Raw genomic sequence first — 9,657 nt, forward strand, 5'->3', positions numbered from 1 at the left:
CGACTGGTTGACTGGAACGGTTCCCAGTCGCTGTGGGGCTGGGAGGGTGCTATTTAAAGGGGGCTCTTCCTGGCTTCTTTGTGGTAGCCATTTTTGGACCACTCCTTCTGTGAGAGAGAGAGAGATTTGCAGAGAGACAAAGGGAGAGAGCTTTCTGCATTGAGTCAGCACTTGCTGAGGTACTTCTGGCTTCTGACCAGAACTTTGTAGTTGGTTTGATTTTTCACTGGCATAACCTTGAGTGGCCACATACTATGGGCTGCAATGGGTGGAAACGTTGGGTTTCTCCATTGCATTGAGAGGGCTCAGAGACGCCGAGAGAGAGTGCCAATCATGGCCAGATGGAGGAGGGCCAACAGGCGTCGGCACACGAGACCTTACCCTCCCAGGGTATTCCGCCAACAGTTCTCATACCTCAACATGTCTGAGGAGAAGTGTTTTCGGAGGCTTCGATTCAGCAGGGAGGTGGTCACTGAGCTCTGCCACCTGCTTCAGCCAGATCTGCAGCCTCAACTGAGGAGCAGGACGTCTCTGTCGGTGGCAGTGAAGGTAACAGTGGCTCTCAACTTCTATGCCACCAGCTCCTTCCAATCCGCTACTGGGGACATTGCCAATGTCTCCCAGTTCATGGTGCATTGCTGCATCCGCCAAGTCACGAATGCCCTCTTTAAAAGGAGACGTCAGTACATTTCCTTCCCCATGACCCTGGACAAGCAGCAAGAGCGCGCAATGGGATTTGCAAGAATAACGGTGTTAAGGAGAATTTCAGTACTAAGGACTTTGCAAAGACTGTCGGGATACTTGAAATTAAACTGGTTGACAAAGGGGCCCCCTGAACTCGCACGTAGGCTGGGATGAGATAATGCCAGCTGCAGTTTTGTTATTGAACGATTGTGGTCACCTTGCGACGGAAAATAGGTTGGACTTCTGCTTCTCCTGTCTGCGGTTAAAGGTCCCGAAAAAGGTTTTAGACCTAGGGTCCATCGCTTGCTTAAAATAGGTAACCATTATAGATGTCACGGGGTATCGCGGTGATTAGTAATATGAGGTAATTTGTTTTGACCCCTGTATATAGGCAGGGGCTTTGTGTGTGTAAAATGAGAAGTGTGGCGATTGCACACCGGGTGTATAGCTGCTTCTCCCAGAGCTCTGCAATAAAGCATTCTTTTACTTTGCCATTCACTCGTGGTCAGAGTTTTATTTGACTCCAAAGGCTTCTGTTGGGATCGCGTCGACCTAGAATATCACCTGGTCCACGTAGCCCCAAATTAGCTACAACAATTGGCGCTGCGAGCAGGGTCACCGAGTGACTGGCCGCCCTGATCAAGCGGACACACGCTCGAGTGATCTAAAAGAACAAAAGAGAGGTGAGATGGCATATGTAAAATTGTGCTAGGATACTAACAACCGTAAGACTGCATTATTTCTTGTAATTCCAGGGAAACTAGGTATAGCCTGGGAGGAGAACTGGAGATTCCAGGGAAACCAGGTATAGCCTAGGAGGAGAACTGGAAGAGAGGAGAGGTAAAGGAGCCGGACCAACCTTTACCTACACGTGACGGACCCCGAGAGAAAGGTATTTGTGTTCTCAGAATCGGGGGGCCGAAGATAGTGACCAAGGGACATAATGTCGAGTAAGGATCTGAAGCGGGGGCCCCCGGGCTCCCTCATCGATACTTTTATGACGGATAGATGTACCCTTATTGAAAGAATGCAGGAAGACGGGTGGGACGTATCCAAAGGTTTGGACCGACAGCGGTCATGGTGGGACACACAGAAAAAGGGAAGAACTAAAAAAGCAGGAGTACTGTTGGTTCATCAATTGGCAGGATTGATAGAACAGGCAGAAAAGGCAGCGGTGAGTCTTAAGGGAAAACAACTTCAGATAGATAACCTCCGAACAGAGTGTGAGGGATGTAAAAAGCAAATAGAAGTCCTCAAAGGAGTTAATGAAGGACAACAACAATGGCTGAGAGAATATAACCGACAAACCTGGGGAGAGACAGGGAGAGAAGAAGCTCTGCCCCCATATACCAACCCCAGCGCACCCCCAGTTTATAATGTAGCACCGGTGACAAGGCAAGACCCACTGAATGACCTAGTGGTTGCTAATAGGGGAAGAGCAGATTGGAAAGCATTTACCCCAGGTGAAAAGGAAGCCGTTATGAGCCGTCTGGGAAAACTACAGACCCGGAGTTCTAACACTAAATTTTGGGCGGAGCTGGATTCAGTTTGGCAGGGTCATTCCCTCCACCTTAGGGACGTACACCAATTAGTGCAGGCAGCATGCCCCGTGGACAGATGGCGGTTGGTGCCTGAAAACCAAGGCGCTGGCAATGCCAACACAGACTACCGCAACGGAAGATGGGTGAATCAATGCCCACTAAAAATGAATAAGGAAGAAATGACTCCCGCCTTCCAGTTATACAAAATAGCAGTACAAGGGGTGTTAGGAGAGGCCCCCACAAATTGGAATAAAATAACGGCGTGTAAACAAAAGAAAGGAGAGGGCTCTTCAGAATACAGGGAACGATTGTTCGCCGTCTACGGAGAATCCTCTGGACAGCCAAACGCGGTGAGAACAGACCCAGCCTTTATCCAGGCATTTAAAGATGGGCTGTCCCCCCCCATCAGGCAATCCTAAAACTAGGAGTACTGACTACCAGAGTATATGATGAGATAGTTGAATGGGCATGTGGCGTTGACGGATTACAGACTAGGGAGAAGGAAGAGGTGCAAGTGAAGAAGGAGAGAGTAAGTGCAGTCCAATCCGACAATGTCGGGTCAGGGACAAAACCGAAAGGCGCTTGCCACAATTGTGGTAAGGTAGGACACTTTATTAGAGACTGTAAGCAACCAAAACCGTTGAAGGAGTGTAGTTATTGTGGGAAAAAGGGGCACTTGGCACTCACATGTTATCAAAGGCTAAAGGAGACAGGAAGCCTAAAGGATGCTGAGATGACCGTCCCAACTGCTCAGTATGAGGATTTTAAGAAATGGCAAAGTTATCTCAAATGGCAACAAGAATGATATTCGGTGGCCCCCATACAGGGAGGAAGAAAAAAGGGGGGGCGAATATATGTGTCTGCACTAATAGGGGGCCGACCATGTGAGATGTTAGTGGACACAGGAGCAGCAATATCTATAACCAACCTCCCCCTCCCTGTAACAAAGAAAAGTGCGGTAATTACTGGGGTGGGCGGTGAAGGTGTCACAGCCTTCTGCAGCATCCCGCAAGTAGTAGAAATAAATGGGCGTTATATCCCCATGAGCTTTTATGTATGTAAAAATAATGAAGGGACTATAATGGGTAATGACCTGTTAAGAGAGTACCAGGTACTTGTAGATTGTGGAAAGGGTAAGTTAACCTGGCCAGATGTAAGTGGAAAGACCCAAGATGTGGGGTGCTTAACGGGCCACACGACAACGTTAGGAGTAGCAGCAATAAATACGTGGTCCAACCCACCTCTACCAGAATATGAAGACATTTGTAACTCTGTGGAGGGCACCTGGGCGGCGAACAAGCTGGACACTGGTAGGGTCAACATGGACCCTATCATAGTGCCCGGACCAGAGCATAAACCCCATCGTCAGTACCCCATAAAGCCAGAAGCCCGTAAAGCAGTAATAGAGATAGTAAAAGGGTTAGTGGAGCGAGGTATTCTAAGGGAAACAACCAGCACCACTAACTCCCCGACCTGGCCAGTGGGAAAACCTGACGGGAGCTTCAGGCTTACAATAGATTACACCGCCCTAAATAAGGTAACCCCAAAGTTACACCCCATAGTTGCTAGCCCCTCCACGATATTAAATGGGTTAGACCCGGGGCATAAGATCTTTACCGTGCTAGACATAGCTAACGGGTTCTGGGCTCTGCCATTAGACCCGGGGTCTCAAGAAAAGTTTGCCTTCACAGTAGGCGACAAGCAATATACATGGACCCGACTTCCCCAAGGGTTCCATAACAGTCCAGCGATCTTTCACCAGGTCATGTGTGACATTCTCCAAAAAGTGGAACTCCCACTTGGGAGTACCACCCTCCAGTATGTGGACGATATACTCATAGCGTCCACTACAAAAGAGGGACATAAGACTGCACTCGGTGCAGTCCTAAAGACCTTAGGGGAGGCAGGACTGAAGGTCAGCCCCAAAAAGGCACAAATAGGCAAAACCCAGGTCTTATATTTAGGACACCTTATCTCACAAGGGGTAAAGGAGATGCCCGCAGATAGAAAAGGGGCAATACAAACCATGCCTAGACCGGTAACAGTAAGAGGAGTAAGGAAAGTACTGGGGCTTTTTAATTACAGCTGAAACTTCATCCCGGGGTTCGCAAAAACAGCGGAACCCATACAGCGATTGGTAAGAGGGGGTAAGCCTGCCCTGGACCCCATCGAATGGGGTCCTGAGCAGGAACAAGCTTATACCCAACTTAAACGAGATCTGATATCAGCCCCAGGACTAGGACTCCCAGATATGAACAAACCCTTCCACATACACTGCGATAATGAGGAAGGATTTTATCGGCCGTAGTCACCCAGGAGCATGGAGATAAACGTAGACCCGTAGCATACTATTCCACTGCAGAAGGACCAGTAGTATCGGGACTCTCGCGCTGCATAGCCGCTCTAGATTGTGCAGCTTGGGCCGTAAAAATTAGCGAGCCCGTTGTAATGACAGGAGATATTATTCTCCACACAAAGCATACTTTGGTAGAAATGTTAAATACCAGAAAATTGCGATCAGTCTCACACTTGAGACGAGCGAAATGGGAGGCTGTTCTCCTCCCTCCCAGTAAAGCAGTAACAATAATCAGAGACGCAAGGGAAAACCCGGCTGAAGGAGTATTGGGGTCGGGTATTTCCCATGATTGTGGAGATGTAGATGCTGACTTAGAGGGAGACAAGATAAAAGACACTCCGTTACCAGGGGCTGAAGAGACCCTGTACGTGGACGGGTCCCGAAAATATATAGACGGACAGCCTCGTACGGGCTGGGCTGTAGTAAATAGTCAGATGAGAACTGTACGATCGGGGAGACTTGAAGGAGGCTTGTCAGCCCAAGTAGCAGAACTAGTGGCTCTGACAGTAGCATTAGAAGAGTCCGAGAATAAAATTGTAAATATATATACAGATAGCCGATATGCGTTCGGTGTAGTCCATGACTACATGACTGCATGGGGCAGACGGGGATTTGTAACTACCGGAGGAACCCCCATAAGACATCAGGAAAGAATCGAAGCCCTCCTGGAAGCGAGTAATAAGCCTAAACAGGTCGCAGTAATAAAGATTAAAGCACACCAAAAAGAACCAGCCAGAGACAGTCCAGAATGGACGGGTTATATGGGCAACCAGGCAGCTGACAGGGCAGCTCAGGCAGCCCTGATCTTGGAACGGAAAGAAGCAAACCTAGAACGGAAGGAAGGAAAGCAGATAGCGAAACAATCCGCGGAGTTAGCCTTAGGATGGGAACCCGAGGAACCTGTAGCCAGTGTAGATAGCCCAGGAAATGAAATTAGTATCGCTGAGCTACACGAGGATATATTACCTAGTGAAAGGCAAAGATGGAAAGAACAAGGAGCCAGACCAACAGCAGACGGAGTATGGCGAATAAATAACAAGGTAATGGCCCCCGAGTGTATACAGAATACCCTACTCGAAATACACCATGGATTAAGCCACTCTGGAAAGGAGGCGATGCAACAGACTTTAGGTAAGGAGTGGTGGTGGAAGGGTATGGGGCGGGACATTGCTAAGTATTGTCAACGATGCATCGTGTGCGCTCAGCATAACCCAGGAAGACCGGTTAAGATTAGATTAGGACACCAACCCAGGCCCCGAGGGCCATGGGAGCATTTGCAAATTGATTTTACGGGGCCCCTACCCATGTCAAAGGGTAAGACGTATTGCTTGGTAATCATTGATCAATTCACAAGATGGGTGGAGGCCTTTCCCACCAGAAATTGTACGGCCACTACAGTCGCTCGAATCTTGGCGGAGGAGGTAATCCCACGTTGGGGAATGCCGCTCCAGATAGATTCGGATCAAGGGACCCACTTCACAGGAGGTGTGGTCAAACATATGTGCCAGTTACTGGGAATTAAGCAAAAGTTTCATATACCCTACCATCCCCAGAGCTCGGGGATGGTAGAAAGAATGAACTGAACACTAAAAAATGCGCTGGCTAAGGCCATGCAGGAATCGGGAAAAACATGGGTGGAAGTGTTACCTATCATTCTGATGAAATTACGAGCCACCTGTAATCGTACCACAGGCCTTGCCCCGTATGAACTTATGACAGGACGAGCAATGCAATTGCCAGAAGGCATAATTACGGGAGGGGTGGATGTAGGCCCCTTAAAGGACAAGCTACGGCGATATGTCCAAGAAATGAGTAAACAACTAAAAGAAATGCGGACGCAGGTAAGGTACCGCCAGAGGGAGCAGGACGAGAAGGAATTCCCCTTCCCGTTACCAGAAGTCCCTACAGCGGGAACTAGGGTAATGCTAAAGGTATTACCAACCAAATCAGGCTTTGCTCCCAAATGGAATGGGCCTTACGAAGTTATTATTAGCGGAGATACTTGCGCCTGTCTAGACAAAAGGGGAAAGGGAGTGTGGAAACATTGGACACAGCTAAAGATATATGAGCCAAAGTCATCCCTGGAGCCTCCTGAGACGGAGACTACCGGGGAGAGTGAAACCACGAAAGAAAAGACTGATTAAATGAATGTAACCAGCATAAAATTAAGATTAAAGTTGTTAAGGTATTGTGTTAAGGACTCAATCTGTAGGGGCGTACAACGCAGATTGAGAATTGATACTGTTTGGTTAAGGCATAAGGATTACGCTTCGGGGTTACAGAACTCGTACTCGGCCTTGGAAAGGTGACTGCGATTATGCGAGATCTGTTATGGTGTTTGGATCGTTCTGACCTGCTGACATCCAACACCCATTTTAAGTTTTAAGCCTTAATCTACCTCAGAAGGGGTGTGCATAGAAGTTACTAATAATACACCCTTGTATTATTTTCCAGGTCAACATCAGCTGATTAATGCCTGATACTTTGATCTGTTTGCCTGTGTGGGCATTTATTTCGTGGCTTATTGCATCGGTTGTGCTTGTGTGCTTTTATCTTAACGCGTTGTTACAAGAGTGTTATCGGGAGGGCCAGAGAAAACATAAGCCAGTTTCAGACAGGCAGTCCTTACTTAAAATTGAAAATGAAGACCGTAATATGTTTAGTTGCGATAATATGCATTGTTACGGTAACCCGGGGCAGACCGCGGTGTAAGCGTAATTTACACATAAATACCTTTGTTTATATGTCCTACGAGTATGCTAAGAAAAGGGAGCAGTCCAGCTGTTGGGTCTGTATCCACATCCCGTTACATAGTAGGGGTGGAATACCCCTTCGTCCGGTGGCCTTTAATGTTACTCAAATGCTGATATGGATGCACCACCAGAACCAAACTAACGTACCGTGTGAGGAGGCAGTCGGAAACCGTACTGCCACCAGGGGTGCAATCCGACGGAACCCTTTTACTGGAATGAATTGTTCCGCCCTCAGGACGGCGGGTTATGAAATGACCGAGTTTGAGGGATGGTATTATACATCCTATAATACCAGTGTAAACCCCCCTTATCTGGTACTAACAAATACCAGTGGAATGGGAAACCCACGTACGGGAGTGTGTATTATGCGTAACCTAGAGGAAGGTGGGGTCCCGGTAGGAAGCAGTAGCTGCTATAAGATCATTAACTGTACCACCGGGCCGAACGGGACGTCCCAGGCAAATAGGATTCTGATTCCCCCCCGGCCGGGGTACACGGAGTCCGTTATCCTAACGGGACCCAGCACATTCAATCAAGAGCAGGATCCAAGTAACCCAAGTCCTGGGCTAGATAGTCTAAAAGCCTATAATGGTACATATTTTATATGTGGTCACCGAGCCTATCCATGGTTACCCCGGAATTGGACGGGTTCGTGTTACTTAGGTTATGTAGTACCCTACATTCACCTCTTGAATGAGATTGGGGAACACCACTAATTTAAGAAATACCGGATTAAAAGAGAGCTAGGAGCTTATCAAAGATTTTTTGGTGTAATAAACCCTCCCTATGGAATAATGAACTTAATGGATGAAACAAGGAAGTTGGCAAGGTTAATAGAGGTAGTTGCCAATGTTACTGGGGAAGCTTTAACAGAAATGAGTACCGAAATGGTAGCCATTAGAAAAGTAGCCCTCCAAAATCGAATGGCCTTAGATTACCTCCTTGCGGCACAAGGAGGAACCTGTGTCTTGATAGGAAGTGAGTGCTGTACTTATATCCCTGATAGTGCGGAAAATATCACAAACTTAGTAAACCACATGAAGGATGAAGTGAAGAGAGTCCATACCAATCCGGGAGAAGGATGGTTGGAGTGGCTAGGACTAACAGGATGGGGTTCCTGGATAACGCATGCATTGGCTATCATCGTTGCGATATGTGTTGCAATATGCTGTCTGCTAACTATAGTAAGAGCTTGTTGCAAAATGGCAATGACACCGGTAATGCCAGTCAGTGTGATTCAGGCGGATGAACTATCGCTTATGGAAAAGGACAAGGAGGACCAACCTGAACCAACTGCCTTCCCTCGGATGAGTCAGTGGTTGTAGGAACAACACTGTGAAGAAAGAAGATTGATGGTCAGCTGGACCAAGAAGATCGTGATCCAGGACCAAAAGGAGGGATTGTTAAGGAGAATTTCAGTACTAAGGACTTTGCAAAGACTGTCGGGATACTTGACATTAAACTGGTTGACAAAGGGGCCCCCTGAACTCGCACGTAGGCTGGGATGAGATAATGCCAGCTGCAGTTTTGTTATTGAACGATTGTGGTCACCTTGCGACGGAAAATAGGTTGGACTTCTGCTTCTCCTGTCTGCGGTTAAAGGTCCCGAAAAAGGTTTTAGACCTAGGGTCCATCGCTTGCTTAAAATAGGTAACCATTATAGATGTCACGGGGTATCGCGGTGATTAGTAATATGAGGTAATTTGTTTTGACCCCTGTATATAGGCAGGGGCTTTGTGTGTGTAAAATGAGAAGTGTGGCGATTGCACACCGGGTGTATAGCTGCTTCTCCCAGAGCTCTGCAATAAAGCATTCTTTTACTTTGCCATTCACTCGTGGTCAGAGTTTTATTTGACTCCAAAGGCTTCTGTTGGGATCGTGTCGACCTAGAATATCACCTGGTCCACGTAGCCCCAAATTAGCTACAACAACGGCCTTCCCCATGGTCCAGGGTGCCATTGACTGCATGCATGTCGCTTTGCGGGCGCCGCAAGAGAATGCCGAGGATTACCGCAACCGGAAGGGGTTCCATTCGTTGAACGTCCAGTTGGTGTGTGACCACAGACAGCTGATACTAGCTCTCAATGCCCGCTTTTCAGGCAGCAGCCACGATGCCTTCATCCTGCGCCAGACTTCTGTGGCAGACCTTTTCGAAGCCCCAGCTCACCCAGGAGACTGGCTTCTCGGGGACCAGGGCTATCCTCTGTGCACCTGGCTGATGACCCCGCTCCGTGCGTCCAGCACGCCTGCTGAAGAATGATACAATGAGAGCCATCAAGCGACCAGGACCAGGAACATCATTGAGCACACAATTGACATGCTA

The 9,657-nt window shown here is 48.0% G+C and overlaps 1 long non-coding RNA gene across 1 annotated transcript; it reads left to right on the plus strand.

Moving 5' to 3' along the window:
• Positions 1-763: 763 nt before the first annotated feature.
• LOC147124963 (uncharacterized) lies at positions 764-9,166 on the plus strand. Its single transcript, XR_015079313.1, has 2 exons — positions 764-1,367; positions 7,036-9,166. It is a non-coding gene; the product is annotated as an uncharacterized LOC147124963 (long non-coding RNA).
• Positions 9,167-9,657: the final 491 nt, after the last annotated feature.

This window comes from Somniosus microcephalus, chromosome 1 (assembly GCF_052327205.1).
Source record: "Somniosus microcephalus isolate GS21.2 chromosome 1, FLI_Smic_1.0, whole genome shotgun sequence".
Classification (NCBI taxonomy): domain Eukaryota; kingdom Metazoa; phylum Chordata; class Chondrichthyes; order Squaliformes; family Somniosidae; genus Somniosus; species Somniosus microcephalus.